At 36.2% G+C, this 26,853-nt stretch overlaps 2 pseudogenes; one reads left to right on the forward strand and one right to left on the reverse strand.

Annotated features, from left to right (window-relative positions):
* Positions 1 to 15,202: 15,202 nt before the first annotated feature.
* Positions 15,203 to 18,066, forward strand: LOC112696881 (putative disease resistance protein RGA1; annotated as a pseudogene).
* A 584-nt stretch (positions 18,067 to 18,650) lies between these two features.
* LOC112696883 (peroxidase 44-like) lies at positions 18,651 to 23,259 on the reverse strand (annotated as a pseudogene).
* Positions 23,260 to 26,853: the final 3,594 nt, after the last annotated feature.

The following is a 26,853-nucleotide window of genomic DNA, read 5'->3' on the forward strand; positions in this document are numbered from 1 at the left end:
AAACATAAGAGCCTCTATAGGCAAGTTCCAAAAGAGTTCAACACATAATATAATCTTTTTAAAACAAAGGTGGAGAGATTCTAAGAAAAAAAAGTAGAGAAAATAAATATCTTCGCCGTCTCTCAGACGAACCGCAGCTCACTTTTGAGCACTTGAACCTGAATCTGAAAAACAAGAGATATATACGGAATGAGAACCCCGGGCCCATGGGTTCCCAGTACGGTAAAAGTGCCAAATAAATACAATGCACTGCAATAAAAACTCACTAAGCATCCTAAACTCCTTTTCACCAAGTATCCAACCTAGATTCTCACTAATCCATAAATAGGCATCTGTCGTAAGGGGATACTAAATCTAGTTCATGTCACACATATTTCCCAACTCGCTGATTCTTCCACGAATCAGACTCAGAATCATAAGCAAAACCATCACCAGTTATTCTGCCTCAGCAACTCTATATCAATATATCATACCCTCGCCTGGAGCTAGTGGAATCACATCACTGCGTCTACCCAGAGGGCTCAAATTATCTCATTCAAAAATCATCATCATCATCATCATGCAATTGCATCATCAATTCATCTCATCAAGAACAGCCCCCAACATCCACCGACACCAACATGAGGGATCTCAAAGTTGTACAAACTCAAGCAATACAGACAAGTAATACACAAATAAGGTACAAGTAGAACAAGTAGAACGTAATCAGGTGACATAGCATATATGATATAGAAATCCAAAACAAATAGGCAAACCCAAACAATTCAAACATATGCAAATGATGTATGCCTGCCCTATGGCTAATGATATCATCTGTCGGTTATATAGCCAACCCGACATGTCCTGGTAGCTAACCATTGGACAAAAACACCCCTTGCAGAGCAAGTAGGTTTGAGCTACAACCCCCTTGCTACTACCCGCTCAACCCAGAGCCAGTGGAACAACTACTACTGCGGCTACTACCCAGGCGGGTGTTTAAAAGCTCAACCTGGAGCGAATGGATTCACCACTACTGCCGCTACTACCCAGGCGTCACAATCTCTGACCTAGAGCAAGTGGGACGAACCCCAACCCTTACTACTACCCAGGTATCTTAAATATTAACCCAGAGCAAGCGGGACGAACCACGACCCTTGCTACTGCCCAGGTATCTTAAACATATATTCATTCAATCTCAATTCATATTATCAATCCTCATTGTTATCAAATCTCAAACATTAACCTGGAGCAAGTGGGACGAACCCCAACCCTTACTACTACCCAGGTATCAGAGCTACATTCATTCAAAACTCCATAATTAACTCATTTATCATAAACATCATTTTCCGTCTCATACCCAGAGCAAGTGGACAACGCCACTGCCTACTACCCGGGGTTACACATCACATTTCAATATTTTTCATTATTATCCATTTAACACATTCATTCATTAATCATATATGCATTTATACTCAGCCATAATCAATAATGGCTTTGCCGTGACCCGGCAATAACTCAGCCATCCGGCTCATGGTTCAATCAAGAACCAGCCATTTATCACTAGATATAGCCCTTCGGCTCATGGCATACACGGTACTTCTACCGTCATCCTCCATATCTCATATAATCATCGTTGATCAACATTAATCATAACTTTTTCCCTTGCTTCACTCGCAAGTTACCACATCCCCTAGCTCCTTTCTCATTGCTAAGCATATCATAATGATTTAATACATAAGGGGTGAGATCGGAGGCTTAAAAGTATGAGATTTGGCTTTTAAAATTCAAAAATCAGCTTTGGGATGAAAACAGGGCCACGGGTACGCGTACTCCACGCGCGCACGCGTGGATAGCCACAAAGCTCATTGACGCGTATGCGTCATACACTCGGACGCGCAGATTGAAACGCAGCCAGACGACGCGTATGCATCAGCCACGCGTACGCGTGGGTGCATTTGCGTCCCAGGCACAAAACTGGCACAACTCTGGCACAACTCTCAGAAAAAATGGCTGGGCATTGGGTGCAGCGCATCGACGCGCACGCGCACACCACGCGCACGCGTGGATGGTGCCTTCTTGAAGAACGACGCGTACACGCCAAGTGCGCCTACGCGTGGAGGGTCATTCTGCTAAAAATTTTCTAAGTTAAAAGCTGCAGAATTCACAGATTCAACCCCCAATCTTCCGACGGACATAACTTCCTCATTTTAAATCGTTTTTCGGCCGTTCTTCTAACGGCATGGACATCTCGGATCCAATTTCACTTCTAAAAAAGTTTGGCACAAAATTGAGATCCAGAGTCCAAGTTATGTCCCATCAAAGTATGCCCAAAAAATATGTTTTCATACAAAACCACAAGGTGCCCTTTTCAAAACAAGCCATTTTCAACCCTTTTTAAAATCAACCAAAACATGCTAGTTTCAACCCTTTTTGAAATCAATCAAAATATACCAGAATCAACATCAAGCCTCCTCAACTCATACATTAACGCTTTGCCACGATTCACAAAACCGCCATATAACCATTTTTATCCATTTCAAACGAATGGCTAAATTACAAACACATTAACATGTCATACATCTTTCCTCATCCCAATTTCCAACAATACTATTTCCAATCAATCATCATTACATATAATCAATATTATACTCACTGTCACATGGTTTCACCCACAAATCAACCTTAATCATTTTTTCAAGTATATATATCACAACATACACATCTCTTATGCATCATCATACCATCAAGGCATCAATAATCATGATCACATATATGACCACATAACATACCTTAACCAAAACCAAACATACCTCATCTATACAATTTCACCCAAAATTACCAATTTCCATACTTCAACTCCTGAAACCTCATTATCCAATAACCAACCCAATCATTCAAATATTCATTATCTGAAATTCATCCAATCACTTGTGTCATCATACAATGCACACATCAACTTACCTCCCTTACCTCTTTCCGGTCTCCGGCCCAAAATTTACGGCCTCTGGCCCAATTTCATAATTTAAATGCATAAACCACAAATCAATACTCATTACCCAATACATCAAATTTTCAATACACCAAGCATACAAGGCCACACAATTCTCAACCCAATCATTAATTCACATTACATACCAACTATGCATATTAGCACCAACCATTTACACAATCCAAACTTAATCCTAGGGGAATCTAGCCTAGGAATTCTTAGCACACCACACGGTACTTAATTGAAACTTAAATCGTACCTCTTGTAGCCAAACCAATTGAGCATCTTCTTTGGAAGTCTCCACCAACCCTAGTTCCAAGCCTCACCAAAGCTCCTCAAGCAACATCAATCTCCCAATTGTGCACCAAAATCATCAAATACACTAACATAACCAATATCACATACATACATCAACCTAAGGCTCATAAAAGTGACAAATCACAAGGGTTGGAGGGTTTCTTACCTTAACCCACTAAAGTTTGTGATGAATATCACCCATGGCTCATACTAGAGCACTCCTAAACAACCAAAATCACAAGGTTTCCTCAAAACCCAAACCAAATTCGAATTTGAAGAGAAAAATGAAAACTGGGCAGAGGAAAGTGAATTAATCACCACAAAACTTGGATAGAATTGTAGAGGATGAGAAGAGCGACTCGTGGCCGCAAACGGCTCATCAATCGGAGCTCCGTAACTCAAGTTATGGTGATTTGAAGATCAAAGAGAGTTAGGTTTTCTCTCTTCTCTTCTCTCTTCTCTATTTCAGCGTCCCAACCTCTCTTTTAGGATAAAAATGAGCTGAAATGCTCATAACTAATGTTTATATATGTTGGGTCTTGGGTCCACTTAGACCCATTTCACTTATTTTTGTCTGTTGGCCCAATTTTGGACCAAAACCTTTAAGATTAGCGCTCTAAATCGCACTCCAAATATTTCTACCTCCCCTAATTATAATTCCTCATTTCTTAATCTTATTTACTCATAATCAATTTTCTCAGCTGCAGTACCAGACAGGTCTCAGCCGGAATTGCCGATCAAAATTTCACTGCGCGCTTTTACGCAGAAAACTATGTCTTCCGACTTGGAAAAATTCACTGAATCCAAATATCATATTTAAATTATCAAATTCCAATTGCCAAATCTTCCAACCATAATCGCTCCTACTTAACTCATTATTTAATTAATTTCGGTTAGACCGGGTATTACATTCTACCCCCCTAACAGAAATTTTCGTCCTCGAAAATTCCATCCATCCCTACGAGTACGCGAGCATAGTCTGCCTTTATATCAAACGCATTACAGTTCCAAGGTCCTTTTAGTCTGCGCACTTCCGTTGCCGCGCTCTGATTTCTCTATTTCTGAGGGTCTTGATCGTTCGTTCAACGCCGACTAATAGCCTCGTTCCTTACTTTTACCGTCTCATCAACCCACACCCTATTAAATCTCAAATCATGTCATCAATAATATTGCCATCATCGTTAATCATAGCCATCATCCCACATCACTATAATCAATCAAAGCTTTCTTCGTTTTAGAATTCAATGAGTTTGGACTAACAAGCTGACAAACTCTTAAGAATCTGCTTTCCTTTACTAATGTATAAAAGCTTTCGAGACACATCTCTTTTGTTGAAGTTACTCAGATCAAAATCATCTTCAAAAATATAACCAACACTCCTTCAAATTCCTGGGAAAATTTTCAACAGCACCTCCCTAAAAATTGGAGTTTACCACCCGTCACGGGTTCCCTCAAACCAATCTCAATACCGCATCAACATTTCAATTTAATGGTTTTCACATTCGTCTTTCAAAACCAATCATTATAAATCCCAAACTAAATCCAAGGTCACTATGACCAAACATCATATTACTCATCTCTCGAACACGACAACTTGCACTCAATCATCATCTAAATCCGATTACGCATCAATGATAATTTTCTCATCCGTTTCAGAACCATCAAGGCTCACAGCCGCAATTAATTCCAATTATCTAGAATCATTATCTGCATAAGCTCACTAAACTTTTAGGTACTCAAAGCATAAAACATTTCTAATCATACCCCACTTTTCCTTATTATTACCATACTGTGCTAACGCTTTAGCAAGCTTCCGTTATGCCACTTTGATTTCTCGTCAAGTATTAGTTCCATCACTTATTTCCTCAAGTACTAAACCACAACTTAACTTGACCGAAAATTCAAATCAACATTTCCAAATCCATCATTTAGGACCATCCCTTATCTATTTAAATCAAAGGAACTAAAAGTCACGGGTTCAATCCGTTTCACCAAAAATCCAGAAATTAACTAACTATATAACAAACACAACACATCATTCTCAACAGAAAATCATTTACATCATAGGCATTTATCCATTTGTATTAAGGCAAATCCTTACTCGGACCATCCGGTTTGCTTCTCAGTCTAATATTAAGCTTGACATTCCCAGTTTTACTGTACAGGCGGTATTATAAAATCATGCACTATCCTTTAAGCCTGATTATTGTAATTACCTCAATCTTACTGTCGCAATCGGCCCGCATCTTGACTCTCTCCTTGTTGGCAATTTCTTGATACATGCCCTGGTAACCCGCACTTGTAACATACACCTAACCCCAATCGGCACGGCCTATTTGGGTGATGACTTCCACATCTTTGACAGCTCGAAACATTAGAAGAAGCCGCTGTCCACTTTCTCTTACCGTTTCTTTGGGACTCCTCACTCGTTGCAAAGTTATTCCGTCCATGGGGAAAGTGTTGTATGTATCCTCTCTCCTTAAACTCTCGACACCTTGGTGCAAATCCCTAGTTGTGCTCTCTATGACTTCCTTTCTCTGCAACCATCCTCTTCACACACTCTTCAGTAATTCTGCTCTTATTTACCAACTCTGAAAAAGTTCGGATCTCCATTGGTCTCACTGAACTTAAGATGTTACTCCGGAGCCCTCCTTCATACTTAATGCATTTCCATTCCTTGAAGTCTCCCAGAGCTCCCTGACACATGTGAGAAAACCTGAATAGCTCCTCAAATTTGTCTGTATACTCAGATACAGACATAGCACCTTGCTTCAGCTGCAGTAACTCCAATTCCTTGGCTGTTCTGGCGGAATTTGGAAAGTACTTCTTATAGAATTCCACCTGGAAGGCATCCCAAGTGATAGGATCATTCCCCTATTGTAGGAGACGTCGAGCCCCTTGCCACCAATGCGATGCTTCCCCCGTGAGCAGATAGGTAGCAAATTCAACATGCTGCTCTTCAGGCACCAACTGCGCTTGCAGTGCTCGCTCCATGGCCTGAAACCAAGTATCAACTTCAGTCGGATTGGTGGTTCCCTTGAACTTAGGTGGATTAACCTTTAAGAAAGTTGCCAGTGTCATCGAGTCCTGAGCTTCCCTTCCGCCATTGCCATTATTGTTTATCTGTTGCCCAAGAGCCTCCGCAGTGGCTTGCATAGTAGCAGCCATATTCTCCAATGCTGCCATAAGGTTTACCGGGTTATTCGGGTTGACTTCCGGTTCCTGCGTGCTAGTACGATCTCTCACGTCCCCGACCGGGTCCACGAGGTGCCATTTGGTTCCTATACACACTAAACAATCGATATCAAGTTGATCAGTCTCAATATCGGAAGTATAGTGCTTCAAAGTTCCAAAGGTACACTCATGGACTTCATGCTAGATGTATCGATTAGATACCCTAACTAGCACAGGCACAGACTCAGAGTATGCATTGAAGCATAAGCAGTTCCATCCCTCAGGCTCACGAGGACGAACTGCTCTGATACCATAATGTAACACCCTAATATTCAAATCCTTATGCTCGAGTCATAAGTCAATGATATTACGGTGGTACGACTCTCAGGTGGATTTTTAATATATAAATATAGGTAATTTCGAAAGGAGTATTAATCGAGAAGCCTGAAAAGAGTAGAAATAAAATCGCGAAGACGTATCACTCACGTTTTGACAACGAAAAGTTAAACTGTGAAGCCGAAAGTGATATACGGACAAAGCATAAAGGAGATTAAGAGATAGATAACAGATGGATATATATATATATATATATATATATATATATATATATATATATATATATATATATATATATAACATAAGTAAATAGCCACTAATCGCGACCCGCGAAGTTTAGGCCGGCTAGGGTACAGTATGAAAGTAACTGACAACAGTACATCCTAATCTCTCTCAAAGGAAACATAAGAGCCTCTATAGGCAAGTTCCAAAAGAGTTCAACACATAATATAATCTTTTTAAAACAAAGGAAGAGAGATTCTAAGCAAAACACAAAGTAGAGAAAATAAATATCTTTGACGTCTCTCAGACGAACCGCAGCTCACTTCTGAGCATCTGAACTTGAATCTGAAAAACAAGAGATATATACGGAATGAGAACCCCGGGCCCATGGGTTCCCAGTACGGTAAAAGTGCCAAATAAATACAATGCACTGCAATAAAAACTCACTAAGCATCCTAAACTCCTTTTCACCAAGTATCCAACCTAGATTCTCACTAATCCATAAATAGGCATCTGTCGTAAGGGGATACTAAATCTAGTTCATGTCACACATATTTCCCAACTCGCTGATTCTTCCACGAATCAGACTCAGAATCATAAGCAAAACCATCACCAGTTATTCTGCCTCAGCAACTCTATATCAATACATCATACCCTCGCCTGGAGCTAGTGGAATCACATCACTGCGTCTACCCAGGGGGCTCAAATTATCTCATTCAAAAATCATCATCATCATCATGCAATTGCATCATCAATTCATCTCATCAAGAACAGCCCCCAACATCCACCGACACCAACATGAGGGATCTCAAAGTTGTACAAACACAAGCAATACAGACAAGTAATACACAAATAAGGTACAAGTAGAACAAGTAGCACGTAATCAGGTGACATAGCATATATGATATAGAAATCCAAAACAAATAGGCAAACCCAAACAATTCAAACATATGCAAATGATGTATGCTTGTCCTATGGCTGATGATATCATCTGTTGGTTATATAGCCAACCCGATATGTCCTGGTAGCTAACCATTGGACAAAAACACCCCTTGCAGAGCAAGTAGGTTTGAGCTACGACCCCCTTGCTACTACCCGCTCAACCTAGAGCCAGTGGAACAACCACTACTGCGGCTACTACTCAGGCGGGTGTTTAAAAGCTCAACCTGGAGCGAGTGGATTCACCACTACTGCCGCTACTACCCAAGCGTCACAATCTCTGACCTGGAGCAAGTGGGACGAACCCCAACCCTTACTACTACCCAGGTATCTCAAGCATTAACCCGGAGCAAGCGGGACGAACCACAACCCTTGCTACTGCCCAGGTATCTCAAACATATATTCATTCAATCTCAATTCATATTATCAATCCTCATTGTTATCAAATCTCAAACATTAACCTGGAGCAAGTGGGACGAACCCAAACCCTTACTACTACCCAGGTATCAAAGCTACATTCATTCAAAACTCCATAATTAACTCATTTATCATAAACATCCTTTTCCGTCTCATATCCGGAGCAAGCGGACAACGCCACTGCCTACTACTCGGGGTTACACATCACATTTCAACATTTTCCATTATTATCCATTTAACACATTCATTCATTAATCATATATGCATTTATACTCAGCCATAATCAATAATGGCTTTGCCGTACCCGGCAATAACTCAACCATCCGGCTCATGGTTCAATCAAGAACCAGCCATTTATCACTAGATATAGCCCTTCGGCTCATGGCATACACGGTACTTCTACCGTCATCCTCTATATCTCATATAATCATCGTTGATCATCATTGATCATAACATTTCCCCTTGCTTCACTCGCAAGATATCACATCCCCTAGCTCCTTTCTCATTGCTAGGCATATCATAATGATTTAACACATAAGGGGTGAGATCGAAGGCTTAAAAGTATGAGATTTGGCTTTTAAAACTCAAAAATCAACTTTGGGATGAAAACAGGGCCACGCGTACGTGTACTCCACGCGCACGCGTGGATGGCCACAAAGCTCATCGACGCGTATGCGTCATACACGCGGACGCGCAGATTGAAACACAGCCAGACGATGCGTACGCGTACGCGTGGGTGCATTTGCGCCCCAGGCACAAAACTGGCACAACTCTGGCACAACTCTCGGGAAAAATGGCTGGGCATTGGGTGCAGCGCATCGACGCGCACGCGCACACCACGCACACGCGCACACCACGCGCACGCGTGGATGGTGCCTTCTTGAAGAACGACGCGTACGCGCCAAGTGCGCCTACGTGTGGAGGGTCATTTTGCTAAAAATTTTCTAAGTTAAAAGCTGCAGAATTCACAGATTCAACCCCCAATCTTCCGACGGACATAACTTCCTCATTTTAAATCGTTTTCCGCCCGTTCTTCGAACGGCATGGACATCCCGGATCCAATTTCACTTCTAAACAAGTTTTGCAAAAAACGAAGATCCAGAGTCCAAGTTATGTCCTATCAAAGTATACCCGAAAAAATATGTTTTCATACAAAACCACAAGGTGCCCTTTTCAAAACAAGCCATTTTCAACCCTTTTTAAAATCAACCAAAACATGCTAGTTTCAACCCTTTTTGAAATCAATCAAAATATACCAGAATCAACATCAAGCCTCCTCAACTCATACATTAACGTTTTGCCACGATTCACAAAACCGCCATATAACCATTTTTATCCATTTCAAACGAATGGCTAAATTACAAACACATTAACATGTCATACATCTTTCCTCATCCCAATTTCCAACAATACTATTTCCAATCAATCATCATTACACATAATCAATGTTATACTCACTGTCACATGGTTTCACCCACAAATCAACCTTAATCATTTCTCAAGTATATATATCACAACAAACATATCTATTATGCATCATCATACCATCAAGGCATCAATAATCATGATCACATATATGACCACATAACATACCTCAACCAAAACCAAATATACCTCATCTATACAATTTCACCCAAAATTACCAATTTCCACACTTCAACTCCTCAAACCTCATTATCCAATAACCAACCCAATCATTCATATATTCATTATCTGAAATTCATCCAATAACTTGTGTCATCATACAATGCACACATCAACTTACCTTCCTTACCTCTTTCCGGCCTCCGGCCCAAAATTTACGGCCTCTGGCCCAATTTCACAATTTAAATGCATAAACCACAAATCAATACTCATTACCCAATACATCAAATTTTCAATACACCAAGCATACAAGGCCACAAAATTCTCAACCCAATCATTAATTCACATTACATACCAACTATGCATATTAGCACCAACCATTTACACAATCCAAACGTAATCCTAGGGGCATCTAGCCTAGGAATTCCCATCACACCACATGGTACTTAAATGAAACTTAAACCGTACCTCTTGTAGCCAAAATAATTGAGCCTCTTCTTTGGAAGTCTCCACCAACCCTAGTTCCAAGCCTCACCAAAGCTCCTCAAGCAACATCAATCTCCCAATTGTGCACCAAAATCATCAAATACACTAACATAACTAATATCACATACATACATCAACCTAGAGCTCATAAAAGTGACAAATCACAAGGGTTGGAGGGTTTCTTACCTTAACCCACTGAAGTTTGTGATGAATATCACCCATGGCTCATACTAGAGCACTCCTAAACAACCAAAATCACAAGGTTTCCTCAAAACCCAAACCAAATTCGAATTTGAAGAAAAAAATGAAAACTGGGCAGAGGATAGTGAATTACTCACCACAAAACTTAGATAGAATTGTAGAGGATGAGAAGAGCGACACGTGGCTGCAAACAGCTCGTCAATCGGAGCTCCGTAACTCAAGTTATGGTGATTTGAAGATCAAAGAGAGTTAGGTTTTCTCTCTTCTCTTCTCTCTTCTCTATTTCAGCGCCCCAACCTCTCTTTTAGGGTAAAAATGTGCTGAAATGCTCATAACTAATGTTTATATATGTTGGGTCTTGGACCCACTTAGGCCCAGTTCACTTATTTTTGTCCGTTGGCCCAATTTTGGACCAAAACCTTTAAGATTAGCGCTCTAAATCGCACTCCAAATATTTCTATCTCCCCTAATTATAATTCCTCATTTCTTAATATTATTTACTCATAATCAATTTTCTCAGCTGCAGTACCAGACAGGTCTCAGCCGGTACTGCCGATCAAAATTTCACTGCGCGCTTTTACGCAGAAAACTATGTCTTCCGACTCGGAAAAATTCACTGAATCCAAATATCATATTTAAATCATCAAATTCCAATTGCCAAATCTTCCAATCATATTCGCTCCTACTTAACTCATTATTTAATTAATTTCGGTTAGACCGGGTATTACATTACGCAATTTTTCAAAGAAAATTATATTTTTCAACTCAGAAAAATCTACTGAATTCAAATATCATATTTATATTTTTTAATTAATATTCTAAATTTTTGTATCATATTTTGGACAATTAAATTATTATTATTTTAGGTTTAGGGTTTTTAATTAATATTCTAAATTTTTGTATCATATTTTGGACAATCAAATTATTATTATTTTACGTTAATAAATCAGTTAATTATTTCTGGTTCTTACAATGAGTCCCTATCCTAAGTTTGCTCTTAAATCTGGTGAAGAAGGTGATTGAAATAGGTTTTGTTAACAAGTCTGCCACTTGATCAAGAGCAGAGATTTGAACCACATAGAGTTGTTAGAATTAACCAGGTCTTTGATAAAATATAAATCCATCTCCAAATGCTTGCATCTGCTGTGCAATACAAGATTGGCATCAAGTAAACATGTGCTATAATTGTCACAATAAATTGTTGGAGATTTTAGTTGTGGGACTCCCAATTCTTCCAATAGCTGCTGGATGCTCATGATCTCAGTCTAAGTTGAGGCTATCGCTCTATATTCTGCTTCAGTTGTATACATGTTAATCTTAAACTGTTTGTCACTCCTCCAAGCTATTAAATTTGTGCCAAGGTAGATACAATATCCAGCAGTTGACCTCCGATTATCTAAGTCCAAAGGCCAGTCCGAATCTGCAAAGGATAGAATACGATAGTCAGTGCATTTGGAAAAAAATAAACCTTCATGAAGTATACCTTATAGATATCTAAGTATCCTTTTAACTTCCTTTCAATGTTGAATGGTTGGTGAATGCATAAATTGAGAAACTTTGTTCACAACGAATGCTAAATCTGGTCTTGTAATTGTGAGATACAGTAAAGCTCCTACAATGGATCTATATTGCTTAGGATCTTCATAAGGATCTGAGTCGCTTTTGCTCATCTTTAAAGATGTTATCATAGGTGTAGGCATAGGATTTAAATTATGCATTCCTGCACGATTTAGCAAGTCTTTTGCATATTTTGTTTGAGTAAGCAACAATTTCTGGTCATGTAAATAATAGGCTTTAAGGCCTAAAAAGAAGTGAAATAAACCAAGATCCTTCAAAAAAAAATACAGTTCAATTGCTTGATTAAGTTGTCTATTTCAATAGAGTTTGACCCTGTGACAATGATATCATCCACATATATCAGCATGTAAGTAACATCAGAATTTATTTTTTTTTAATAAATAATGCCACATCAAAAGTTGTATTTCAAAAGCCAAAATTTTTTAAGGTAGAAACAAGAGTATTATACTAAACCTTTGGGGCTTGCTTGAGACCATAGATGGTCTTGTGCAGTTTACAAACTTTCATTGAATGCCTCTCATTGTATCCAACTGGCTACTGCATATAGAAATTTTTTGATAATGCCCCATTTAAAAATGCATGATAAAAATCAAATTGTCTTAAGCACCAATTATGGGTTAGTGCAATAGTGATTATGATTTGCACTGTCTTATACCTAAGAATTTTACCTTCTACACTTTTTTTAATGGCATACACCCATTTACAATCAACAATGGTTACCATGGGTGGAGGATCAACCAGAAACCATGTCCCATATTTAGTTAGAGCCTCAAATTCGTTGTCTATAGCCTGCTTCCAATGAGAACAAGTGAGGGATTGTTTAGCATTTTTTAGTATTTGATTGACTAAATCAGGGGAGTCAGCAATAGCCACAAGGTTTTTCGGCTTTATAATACTAGATTTTAGTCTAGTAGTCATGGGATGAATATTGGAAGAAAGAAATGGAGTTGTGGTAGCAGTAGATGTACTAGGAGGGAGTTCAATATCTGTCCCAGAAATTAGGATAGTATTGGTTGTTGTAGTGTTGGTGGTGATTGTGGGAGATGGAGTTGAGGTATTAGTGTGAGAATTTAGAGGACTGACAGTGGAAAATGAGTATGAATTAGAAAAAGGGGAGGGTTGTATGTTAGAAACAAAAGTAGAATCGAATTGAATAGGTTGAATAATCAAGAGAATGACTCTACTAGGTGCATTATTAGGAGAGGGAGATGAGTATAGTGCAGGAGAATGTGAAGGTTTCCATTTATGAAAGGAAAAAATAAGTTCATCAAATAGTACATTTCTAGAGATAAAAATCTTGCCTTCCTGATTAAGACATTTATAACCTTTATGGTTCGAATCATAACCCAAAACACATACATTTTAGATTTAAAATTGAATTTTATTTTATTGTATGGTCGTAGCAAGGGATAACAAGCATATCCAAATATCCTTAGAGATATATAATCTGGTGGTTTGTGAAAAAGAGCTTCATAGGGACTTTGAAAATTTAGTTTTACTATGGGTAATCTGTTTATAAGAAAGCATACAGTAGTAAAGACAACATTCCAATATTTTAGGGACATGGATGCAGTATCCAGAAGAGATAAATCAGTCTCAGTGATATGTCTATGCTTCCTCTCTATACTCTCTTGTTGAAAGAAGTAATAGATTTTTTTGAATTGTATAAATTAGCTAAGCATTTAGAATTAACAGCAATAGATGTAATTATCCCATTTCTTGGAACAACTAGTTGATCAAAATAATAGATTCCTCCTTTAGCTATTTCTTGAAGGAGATGATCCCGAGTAACCTGATTAGGAATTATACAAAAGTCATGTCAGAATTAAAAAAGACATGATTGTCTTGAATTAGAACCACGACATTCTTGATAGTAGGAGTTGAATTCGTAAGAAGAAGCGCCATAAATAATCACAACTGAGCTCTAGATACCATGTTACAAGAATGAATTGCCACGATAGAACTTCACAATAGTTGAGACTCTCAGTGAAAACACTAAGAACAGTAACAATTAATTTTTGGTTAAAAATATAATATGAGGAAGAGAGAGAGAGAGAGAGAGAGAGTTATCTCCTAAAATAGAATTGATCACTTCATAATTTTCACACTATATATATATTAGAGTAGAGAAACTAATAAAGCTGCTGAGGTGGACAAAATAGAATAACCGAATACCCATCTTTAGTAACTACTAACTAACACTAGCTATAATTGGTTAATAAATCATTTTTTATTTGTATACTTACCCTTGATAATTATAATATTCATTTTGACTTTGTTTGTTTGAATAAAAAATGAAAAGAAAAAAAAGGAAAAGAAAGAAATTGAAAAGAAAAAACTATTTTTCATTATTTGGTTGAATGAAAAAGTCAAAAAAAAATGAATAATGTAAAAAAATAAGTGAGTTTCATTAATTTTTTTTATTTTTATTTAATTTTTTTATTTTTTATTTTTTAAATTCAACACAGTCTTAATAAAAAATTTAATAGATTATACAAATCGTAGTATTTTATTAATATTTTTTTAAAATGATACGAAATAACTTTATTAATACCAATATTATTTTATAGATAATATTTAATATAAATTTTAATTTTAAATTACTTTAATTATTATAAAATTAAAAATAATATTTAAAATTAATTTTATTAGAATTGCTCTAATAGTTGTCTTCTTATCCGTGCAAAACTTAGAAAGAGGGAGTAATTAAGAATTTATAATATACATAAATGCATGTAGTTGACTTACTTGAGTGCCTCGGTGACTATTTCTTTCCTGGATTTTCGTGTTAGTCAAAAGTAAAATTTGAATTTGGTTACATTAAGCATTGTTTACATATTATAACCCAAACTAAAAAAATAAAAAATATATGTTGATTAGAATATTTTTTTTTTCAATCATATTAGATAAAGATCAAGATATGTTATTAAAATTAATTATTAATATAAATAAATATTAAAATTTAATTATTAAAAAAAGTGCAGCACACTCTCAGTTGCTGGTGTGTGTAACATTTTGACTATTAACATTTGCTTGAGTTTTGGAGACTTCACATTGATTTCACTGAACCTGCTTTTGAATCTCTCCTCCTCTCTGATCTGCATTCCCCATTAACCATGGCTGAATCATTCATATTCAATGTGGCACAATCATTGATAAGAAAGCTGGCTTCTCCTGCATACGAAGCGGCTACTCAACTAATTGGTGTGTACGATGACTTGCAAGACTTCAAACACACTTTCTCATACGTCAAAGCTGTGCTGTTAGATGCTGAGCAAAAGCAAGAGCAAAACCACGCGCTGCGAGAATGGCTGAAGCAGATCAAGCGCGTTTTCTCCGATGCCGAGATCGTGCTTGACGAACTCGAGTGCGAGATTTTGCGGAAGCAAGTAGTCAAAGCCTATGGTTCCACCAAACACAAGGTAGGTCGCTTCTTCTTGAGTTCTAATTCGCTTGTTTTTCGTTATAAGATGAGTAAAAAATTAGAAGAAATCAAGAAAAGATTAGATCTGGTTGCGGCTGATAGGAATAAGTTTGGGCTTGAAAGAATTGATGTTGATAGGCGAGTTGTGCATAGGAGGGAAATGACTTATTCCCATGTTGTTGAGTCAAATGCCATAGGGAGGGACTTTGATAAAGAGAATATCATAAAGCTTTTGTTGCAGGAAAATTCACATACCTCAGTTATTCCAATAGTGGGAATTGGAGGTATGGGGAAGACTACCCTTGCTAAATTAGTGCACAACGATCAGAGGATAACAGAGTCTTTTCCATTGAAAATATGGATCTGTGTTTCTGATGACTTTGACATCAACCAATTGTTGATCAAAATTATCATGTGTGCTAGTGAAGGAGATCTTGCATCTTCTTATTCTCCTGTTGGCCAACAAAATGTGAAAGATTTGGATGTGCAGCAACTGCAACATACTCTAAGAAAAAAAATTGCTGGGAAGAAATTCCTACTCGTCTTGGACGATGTATGGAATGATGATCGTGTTAAATGGCTCGAATTACAAGATTTGCTAGAAATGATGGGTTCTAACGAAAGTAAGATCTTGGTGACTACTCGTAGTCCCACTATCGCTTCCATGATGGGTACTGTTAGCTCCTACAATTTAGAAGGCCTTTCTTTAAAAAATTCATTGTCTTTATTTGTTAGATGGGCCTTTAAAGAAGGTGAAGAGAAGAAGTATCCGAAATTGATGAATATTGCGAAAAAAATTGTGAAAAAATGTAGTGGCGTTCCTTTAGCAATAAGAACACTGGGGAGTTCATTGTTTTCAAAACATAAGATAGATGAGTGGGAACATGTGCGAGATAATGAGATATGGAAATTGTCACAAAGGGAAAATGACATTTTACCTGTTTTAAAATTAAGCTATGATCAAATGCCATCATATTTAAAGCATTGCTTTGCTATGTTCTCTCTTTTCCCAAAGGATTACGTATTCATCAGTGCAACTGTCTCTTCTCTTTGGGGAGCACTTGGTCTCATTCCATCATCAGTAGAAAACAAGTCTTTGGAAGATATTGCCAATCAATATTTACTTGAATTAATGTCAAAATCTTTTCTTCAGGATTTTATTGACTTTGGGGCTGGCTATTGTTTTAAAATACATGATTTAATGCACGATCTTGCGATCTATGTTGCAAAAGATCAGTGCGTGTGTGTCAACTTGAACATCCAAAATATGCCTGAGAATGTTCAGCATCTGTCTTTTTTGGCAAAGCATATGCCTGACAAATCTCATATTCCAGAATCAGCAACTCTCCGAACTATATTGTTTCCTGTACATGAAATTGGAATTGATGAAGCTTTTCTCAATACATCGGTATTGAAGCATAAATACCTGTATATGTTGGACTTAAGTAATTCAACTTATGAAACATTACCTTGGTTCATTCATAAGTTGAAGCACTTAAGATTTCTTGATCTGCAATATAATCGTAAAGTGAAGAGATTGCCTGATTCTATATGCATACTCCAATGTTTGCAAACTTTCTTGCTTGTTGGGTGTACCGAGCTTGAAGTATTACCCAGAGATTTAGAAAAGTTAATTAGCCTTCGACGTTTGGAGATAACCACAAAGCAGATTTCTTTGCCCGAGAAGGAGATTGCAACTTGAAGTTTCTTCAAAGATTGCATATCTCGTTTAGCGAGAATTTAGGGTCTTTATTTCTCGGGATAAAATTACCTACTCTTAAGACATTGATTGTTGGAAAATGTAGCAATTTAAAGTTTCTGACAATTGATCCCAAGCATTTTCCTCAATTAGAGTATATCCATATTAATGGGTGTGACAAGTTGGAATTTCCAGAGGAATATGAATTTGGAACCAAAGACTCCAACATGAGATTGAAATATATATGGCTTGAATATTTACCGCAGTTGGTAACCCTGCCTCCTTGGGTTCAATCATCTACAAATACATTACACACCTTGATAATTAGAGGTTGTATCAACTTTGAGGTGTTTCCTAAATGGCTATCATCTTTGATTTGTTTGAATAGGCTTAGAATTTGTGATTGTCCAAAGTTGATGTCACTCCCGAATGATTTTCATTGCCTCACAGCCCTTGAAAGTTTGGTAATTGTCAATTGTCCAAAGTTGTGTAGAAAATGTGTGGTAGGAGTAGGAGAGTATTGGCCCAGGATATCTCACATCAAGAAAGTAATCATTGATCGACCAGAACATTTTAGATCGGCAGTTGCGATGGCAAACGATTAGTTGGAGTCTTTCTGATTTTATCATTTTTCTTTTCATTTATGTCTCTTTCAATTAAGTGGAATGACGATTTATTTGTGCTAAAATCTTTCAAAAAAGTATTGTTTCAATATACTTATATTAGTTCTTCTCTCTTATATACACTTATTGAATGGTACATTACTTGGGGGTTGTTTAAATTAATGCTGTTTTTTTAGTGTAAAAAAATGCAGTATTTTGTTGCTTTAATACATATTTTTTTAATGGAGCTACTGCTATTATAAGCTTTCTTTCAGAAGAAATTTGAAACATATATATCTTTGGTATTAAGTAATTAAATGAAGAACAATTTCATAATAATTTTCCTGTATTACTGACTCAATAACCATAATAATGCAGAAAATTTCCTCTAAAACAGAAAAATAAAGCTAAATTTCCTCTAAAGTCTGATGTATTGAATCCCCAGTTCTCCATCCATATGAGGGGAATTTAGAAATTGACTTAGACGACATGCTGCATAACAGCATAAGCTATGTCGAGTCTGAATTAGCTATGTATACGATCCTTTAAACTATTCTCTGTAACCAGTGATCTCAGATAGTGGTGTTCCACTTTCTTGCTGAACTTTTGGGTATAGTCCATGGGTGTTGAGACAGATTTGCACCCCGAATAAGTCATAATTTTTTAATAAGTCCAAAGTGTATTTTTTTTACACCCCGAAAAATGTGACTATTTACTTGAAAATGGTTATAATAATTTTCATTAATAGATATGATAGTTGAATTATAGATATATATGTTAAATAGTTCAGACAAATATGTATAGTCACCACTATCATTACCCGGCACATGCCACTATAACATCCTATGTATAAGTGCATTTAGTTGAAGACCCTACAAGTTTTGCGAATCTCCCCGTCATTCCCAACCAAAATCTCAATCTTTCCCATCTTTATCATCGCATCTGCAAAACTCTTTTGAAACTTGTCACCATTCACAGCAAAACTAGACACAAAATCTTTAGTGGAACTATCCAAAGCAAGCTCCTGGTCAATCTGCAACACACCTCTGTTCAAAAGAATCTGCTTGTAGAACTCATTATCAACTATAAACGAAGTATTCAGATCCAAGAACGCACTTGGAGGCGAAACTTGAACTCTTCCCGCCTTTGGGTTACAAACCTTCACAAGCTTAGAATCCAATGCAGGATCCATTGTAGGATCATGTTTCCCATTAAAACTCAAAAGCATTCTCTGAAAGGAAACACAATGAGCAACACCAACACTATGTGGACCCAAGAGAACCACCATTTCCTCTACTGTCATTCCCTTGTTTGCGAAAAATTGTGATATAAATTGCACCGGCGCACTTGCTCGTGGTATGTCAACGTCGCTGTTGTTGGATACTAAGCCGTCGCGCCGTCCGGTGGGGATGGCGTATTTGGGTCCACCGGAAAAGGCCACGGCATCTCTTGTGGCTAGTGTTATGATATCTGCGCATGAAACTGTAGAAGTCATTCAGATTCTAGGGTCTCTTTCACCTCATCAATAAAGTCGTATCCTCGAACGCTAGCGTTTTGGACCTGTGCTCTTATCTGAGGTGTTGCTTGGGGAGTCTATGAGTATGGATGCATCACAGCCCTGCACAATTAAAATCTTGTGTGTTTGGTATTATCATTGTATATTGGTGATGCCACGTAACCAAATTATTTTTGTAATTAAAATTTAATTAAGTTGGTTTAATAATTTATGAGTAATTATCCAAATCAAAATTTTAGTCTAAAAAAAAATTAATACACAGATCAATCTCCAAAGACCTAAGGTTTTACTCCGAATCAGTTCCCAGTTCATTTTCCGATAGAGTAATCACCCAGATTAGTCTCTAAAGATTTTAAAAATGGATATTTTAGTCCCCAAAAAAATTAATGTACAAATCAATTCCCAATGTTTTTCTCCGTTAGACATAACAGTCCTCTGTCCAAAAATAAAATAAAATAAAATTATTATTATTATTATTATTATTATTATTATTATTATTATTATTATTATTATTAATTGCATAATAATATTGTACTATAAATTTTTGTATTTTTTAGACAAAAATAATAATAAATTTATTCATTAGATTCTTATGTGTGTATTTATATATATATTCACTCAATAATAATAATAATAATAATAATAATAATAATAATAATAATAATAATAATAATAAAAAAAAAATTATTAGAGATTATTTTACAAAAAACTTAAGGTTAAAATTATTTGATATTTTTATATTTAATATAATCAAAAGATGTACTATTTTAAAAAATATGTTTGTATTAAAAGAAACATGTATTTAATATAAATTCAAATTAAAATATTTTTTAATACATATTTTTTTAATATAAAAATATTTTTTTAAATAGGATATTTTTTTATTATATTAAATATAAAAATATCAAATAATTTTAGTCTTGAATATCTTGTAGAATAATTTTTAATTATTTTATTGATTATTATTATTATTATTATTATTATTATTATTATTATTATTATTATTGAGTGACTATATATATATATATATATATATATATATATATATAAAAGAATCTAAAAAAAATTATCATTATTTTTTTCTAAAAAATACAAAATTTATAATATAATATTATTGTGCAATTAATAATAATAATTATTTTATTTTATTTTATTTTTGGACGGAAGACTGTTATGTCTAATAGAGAGAAATGTTGGGGATTGATTTGTACATTAATTTTTTTGGACTAAAATATCTGTTTTTAAAATCCTTGAGGACTGATTTGGGTAATTACTCTGTCGAAAAATGAATTGGGGACGATTGATTTGTTTGTTGGAGTAAAACCTTAGGGATTGATTTGTGTATTAATTTTTCTTGAGAACTTAAATGTCCACTTTTAAAATTCTTAGGAACTGATTTGAGTAATTACTCATAATTTATTGACACGATAAAAACTAATTGAAAAGAAAAAAGAGATGCATAAAAGAAAAAGACTTAATTAAATTTGATTATAAAATAATTTATTTATCTAATATTTTTTTTATTGTTTTTGACACGTAAAAATCAATTATACTAAATGTACACTAAAATTAATTATCAGTATAAAATATAAATTAAAATATAAAATATATATTAAAATTAAATTAAATTGTACACAAAAAGAACAAAGCTAATTTTAATTAATTGATTTTTGTGTGTAAGTAATAATCTTACATAAAAACTTAGGTATTTGGTATTATTTTTGTGGAGTTAGTTAATGAAAAAATACACATAATTGATCACATATTTTAAAATACACATAGTTGATTTTGTTATAATCCATTATAATTTCAAACATACACTAAGTAACTTTCCTAATAATTATTCCGCTAAGACATATCTCTAATCTTTCTGAGCACTTACAAATTTATACCACACTTAGTCAACTAAATAAATCAATCATCTTTGGACATTTTCAAACGAATTAGTTATTAACATGAGAGTTAGAGGTGCCGTAAAAACTTAAGAATATATATATAAAAAAAAGAAGCATAGACATGTTTATTATTAGTTACCTATGCGGCTATGCGAATGTGAGTTCAAGTTTTCAGATAGATAATTACCTAATCTAGATTTAGTCTCCAAAATATATATATATATATATATATATATATATATATATATAAGAATTTATCATTCTAATTGCATATATCCTTACCCTGACAAAGCAGTCATGGAAATGCATGGAAGCAATGCAGCGGTTATGGACTTGTCACGGTTGAATCGCCGCTAAACTTGTTGCTTCACAATCAACTCTACTTTTGGGCAGCTGCTTCTATAGAATCCAACCCTAAGCTGACCAAATGCAAACGAAACTACAAAGAAAAACATAATTACTACCATACTTACTTGTACCTTCATTTTTAATTGAGTCGTTATTTTATTTTAATTACTTCTGTGTTTCACTATGTTATGTGTGATAGGAATAAAACACACAATTTTCTATCTATAAAAATTAGAGGAGCAACAATCCCTTCATAACAAGTATTAACAGTAGCACAATAATATCCAATAACAACGAAAAACTCACATAAATCAGAAATTAGAGACAAGCTAACACACTAAGATTTTTAACGTGGAAAACCTCCTCAATGTGAGAAGTAAAAACCATGAGTCACCAAGATCAGAAAATAGCTTCACTATGATGAAAAATAGGGTACAAGAGAATGACAAATTACTGCACAAAACGTGCATACAACAAGCCAAACAACCCAAGTTTCAAAGCTTACAAAACAAGAACAAGAAGATGAAAATACTATAAAAATAGAGCTGCTGTCTATGGCCAATATCTCCAGCTACAAACATCAAAATGAAGATCCGAAAGGTGAAAACAAAGAACCAGAAGTGTGAAACACACTGTCCAAATTTGAGCTCGATCCAACGGTTAACAAATCTATAGTGACCAATTTATGGAGACAGCTTTGTATATGTGTGAAAATGACTTTCTCTCTTCTCTTCTCTCTAGTATTTGGTGTTCTTCTCTCAAAATGAGACCTCTCTCACTCAACGCTAACTCACCTCAGCCACTTCAACTATTCATGGGTTTAGATACTAATATTTGGGCTTTTTCTCCACATAGGAAGGGAGTCCAAAAAACCCAACAAATCTCCCCCTCACGACTATGTGGAGGTAACCGCCAATTCGGTGATTAAGCAACAAACTTCAAACTTCCATCTTGGTAATGCCTTGGTCATCATATCAGAACCATTATCATCAGTATGAACCTTTTCAAGTTCTAACAACTCAGCATTGAAAACATCATGTATCCAATGATACCTCACATCAATATGTTTGGATCGAGAATGAAAAGTAGAATTTTTACTAAGATGTATAGCACTTTGACTATCACAAAACAATACATACCTCTCTTGAGTAAACCCGATTTCTCTCAAGAATTTTTTCATCCAAAGCATCTCCTTGGACGCTTCGGTAATGGCAATAAACTCGGCCTCGGTAGTAGACAAAGCAACACATTTTTGCAATCTAGATTACCAAGATACAGCTCCATCCGCAAAGTTGATCAAGAAGCCTGAAATGGACCTTCTAGAGTTAATATCTCCTACCAAGTCTGAGTTAGTGTAACCAACTAGAATAGGCTTATCACTTCCATAACACAACTTCATGTTAGAAGTACCACGAAGATATCTCATTATCCATTTTACAGCATTCCAATGCTCTCTTCCTGGGTTTGAAACAAAACGGCTAACACAACCAACAACATGAGCTATATCTGGTCTTGTACACACCATAGCATACATTAAACTACCCACGGCTGATGCATATGGAACTTTTTCCATGTCTTTCTTCTCTTCATCACTTGATGGACTTTACTTGCAACTCAATTTGAAGTGTGTAGCAAGAGGAGTACTAACGGCCTTTGCTTTCTCCATTTTAAACATGTGCAACATTGTCTCTATGTATTTCTCCTGTGACAATCAAAGTTTCTTCTCCTTTCTATCACGCTCTATTTTTATGCCAAGAATCTCCTTTGCCAGCCCAAAGTCCTTCATTGCAAATGACATTGCAATTGCTTCTTCAACATATCAATCTTAGAAGCATTTTGACCAACAATAAGCATGTCATCAGCATATATCAAAAGAATAATAAAATCATTACAAGAAAACTGTTTAACAAATACAGAATGATCAGAAGTAGTCTTCTTGTAGCCTTGTTCTGCCATAACAGACTCAAACTTCTTATACCATTGTCTTAGAGCTTGCTTCAAGCCATACAAGCTCTTCTTCAGTTTGCAAACATGATCCTCTTTGCCTTTTACCATGAAATCTTTAGGTTGTTTGGTGCACAAAATTGTGATCGCAATGGCGCCAACAACTTGGTACGCACAATTGTAATATCACTCTTTTTCACAACTTTGCACAACTAACCAGCAAGTGCACTGGGTCGTCCAAGTAATAAACCTTACGTGAGTAAGGGTCGATCCCACGGAGATTGTCAGCTTGAAGCAAGCTATGGTCATCTTGTAAATCTCAGTTAGGCTGATTCAAATGGTTATAGAGTTTTAATAATTAAAATATAAATAAACATAAAATAAAGATAGAGATACTTATGTAATTCATTGGTGGGAATTTCAGATAAGTGTATGGAGATACCTCATTCCTTTTGAATCTCTGCTTTCCTACTGCCTTCTTCCAATCTTTCATACTCTTTTCCATGACAAGCTGTATGTAGGGGGGTCACTGTTGTCAATGGCTACCGTCCATCCTCTTAGTGAAAATGGTCCAACTACGGGTTACGTAGGGCTAATCATCTGTCGATTCTCGATCGTATAGGAATAGGATTTACTATCCTTTTGCATCTGTCACCACGCCCAACAGTCGCGAGTTTGAAGATCGTCACAGTCATCCCATCCTAGATCCTACTCGGAATACCACAGACAAGGTTTAGACTTTTCGGATATCAAGAACGCTGCCAATTGATTCTAGCTTATACCACAAAGACTCTGATCTCATGGAATGAAAGACTCTGTTGTCAGGAGAGGCAACCATGCGTCATGGACCAGGAATCCAAGAGATACACACTTTAGCTTTCACAGGTAGAATGGAAGTGTTTGTCAGGCACGCGTTCATAAGTGAGAATGATGATGAGTGTCACGGATCATCACATTCATCAGGTTGAAGTGCGAATGAATGTCTTAGAATAAGAATAAGTATGAATTGAATAGAAAACAGTAGTAATTGTATTAATACTCGAGGAACAGCAAAGCTCCACACCCTTAATCTATGGTGTGTAGAAACTCCACCGTTGAAAATACATAAGTGATAAAGGTCCAGGCATGGCCGTGAGGCCAGCCCCCAATGTCTAAGATCGCATAAACTGATCAAAGATAGATACCAAGATGAAAATACAATAGTAAAAAGTCTTATTTATACTAGACTAGTTACTAGGGGTACAGAAATGAGTAAATGATGCAGAAATCCACTTCCGGACCCACTTGGTGTGTGCATGGGCTGAGCATTGAAGCTTTCACGTGTAGAGGTCTTCCTTGGAGTTGAACGCCAGTTTGTAACTTGTTTCTGGCGTTTAACTCTGCTTTGCAACTTGTTTCTGGCGTTTAACGCCAGAATAGGGCAGAAAGCTGGCGTTAAACACCAGTTTGCATCGTCTAAACTCGAGCAAAGTATGGACAATTATATATTTCCAGAAAGCCTTGGATGTCTACTTTCCATCACAATTGCGAGCGCACCATTTGGACTCCTGTAGCTCCAAAAATTCCATTCGAGTGAAGGGAGGTCAGAATCCAACAGCATCAGTAGTCCTTTGTCAGCCTCTGAATCAGATTTTTGCTCAGGTCCCTCAATTTCAGCCAGAAAATACCTGAAATCACAGAAAAACATACAAGCTCATAGTAAAGTCCAGAAATGTGATTTTTTCCTAAAAACTAATAAAAATATACTAAAAATTAACTAAATTATACTAAAAACTATATAAAAACAATGCCAAAAAGCATATAAATCATCCGCTCATCATTGTTCATGTAAATTTCATCCTTAAGATTGCCATGAAGGAAAGCAATTTTCACATCCATCTGCTCTATCTCTAAATTAAGACTTGCAGTCAAACTCAAAATAGTCCTAACAGAAGATCTTCTCACAACTAGTGAAAACATTTCATTATAGTCAACTCCCTTTTTTCTGCCTATAGCCCTTGACCACCAATCTAGCCTTGTACCTTGGACAGTGAGCATTTTCTTCATGCTTCAACCTATAAACCCACCTGTTCTGCAAAGCTTTCTTCCCTTTTGGCAACTTTACAAGTTCAAATATTTGATTATCATGCAAGGATTTCGTTTCATCTTGCATTGCATCAAACCATTTCTTATTGTCGTCACCTTCCATAGCTTCCTCGTAACATTCAGATTCTCCTCCATCATTCAAGGTCACATATCCATCAGTAAATGTTACATACTCATTAGAAAGATACATTGTTGAAGGTCGTCGCTCTCTAGTAGACCTCCTAGGATGGAAACCTGGTAGATCTTCAGGTAACTCAAATTGATTATCAGCATCATCATCAACTGGAGCATCAATTGGATCTCCCATCTCCTGGTCATCAGGAACCAAAGGCTCATTTTGTTGAATATGCTCCTGATCTTGATTCTCTGCTAGTTCTGACAAAGGAGGCGGCTGAACTGGATCTACATCAATCAAGTCACTGCTTTCTTGTGATTGACTTTTCTCTGTCTTATCAATGTCTTCAATGGTTTGGTCTTCAATAAACTCTACATCACGACTTCTTACAAACTTTTTTTCAACTGGATCATAAAGTTTGTAACCAAACTCATCTTAACCATACCCAATAAAAATACATTGCTTTGTCTTCACATCCAACTTGGACCTCTCATCCTTTGGAACATGAACAAATGCTTTACATCCAAATACTCTCAAGTGACCATATGAGACATCTTTGTCCGACCAAACATGATCCGGAACATCATTATCTAAAGCAATTGTAGGACTTAGATTAATCACATGAGCCGCTGTAAGTAGCACTTCACCCCAAAAGACTTTAGGTAGCTTAGCTTCAGTAAGCATACACCTAACTCTTTCAATCAATATTCTATTCATTCTTACTGACAAACAATTCAACTGAGGTGTTTTAGGAGGTGTCTTTTCATGCGTAATACCTTGCTGCTTGCAATACTCATCAAATGGTCCACAATACTCACCATCATTATCAGTGCAAATACATTTAAGCTTTTTACCTGTTTGCCTTTCAACCAAAGCTTGGAATTGTTTGAACTTTTTCAAAGCTTGGTTCTTTGTTTTCAAAGCATAAGTCCAAAGCTTTCTTGAATGATCATCAATAAAAGTAATAAAGTAAATAGCTCCACTAAAAAACCGTACCTTCAAAGGTCCACAAATATCGGAGTG

This window comes from Arachis hypogaea, chromosome 6 (assembly GCF_003086295.3).
Source record: "Arachis hypogaea cultivar Tifrunner chromosome 6, arahy.Tifrunner.gnm2.J5K5, whole genome shotgun sequence".
NCBI lineage: Eukaryota > Viridiplantae > Streptophyta > Magnoliopsida > Fabales > Fabaceae > Arachis > Arachis hypogaea.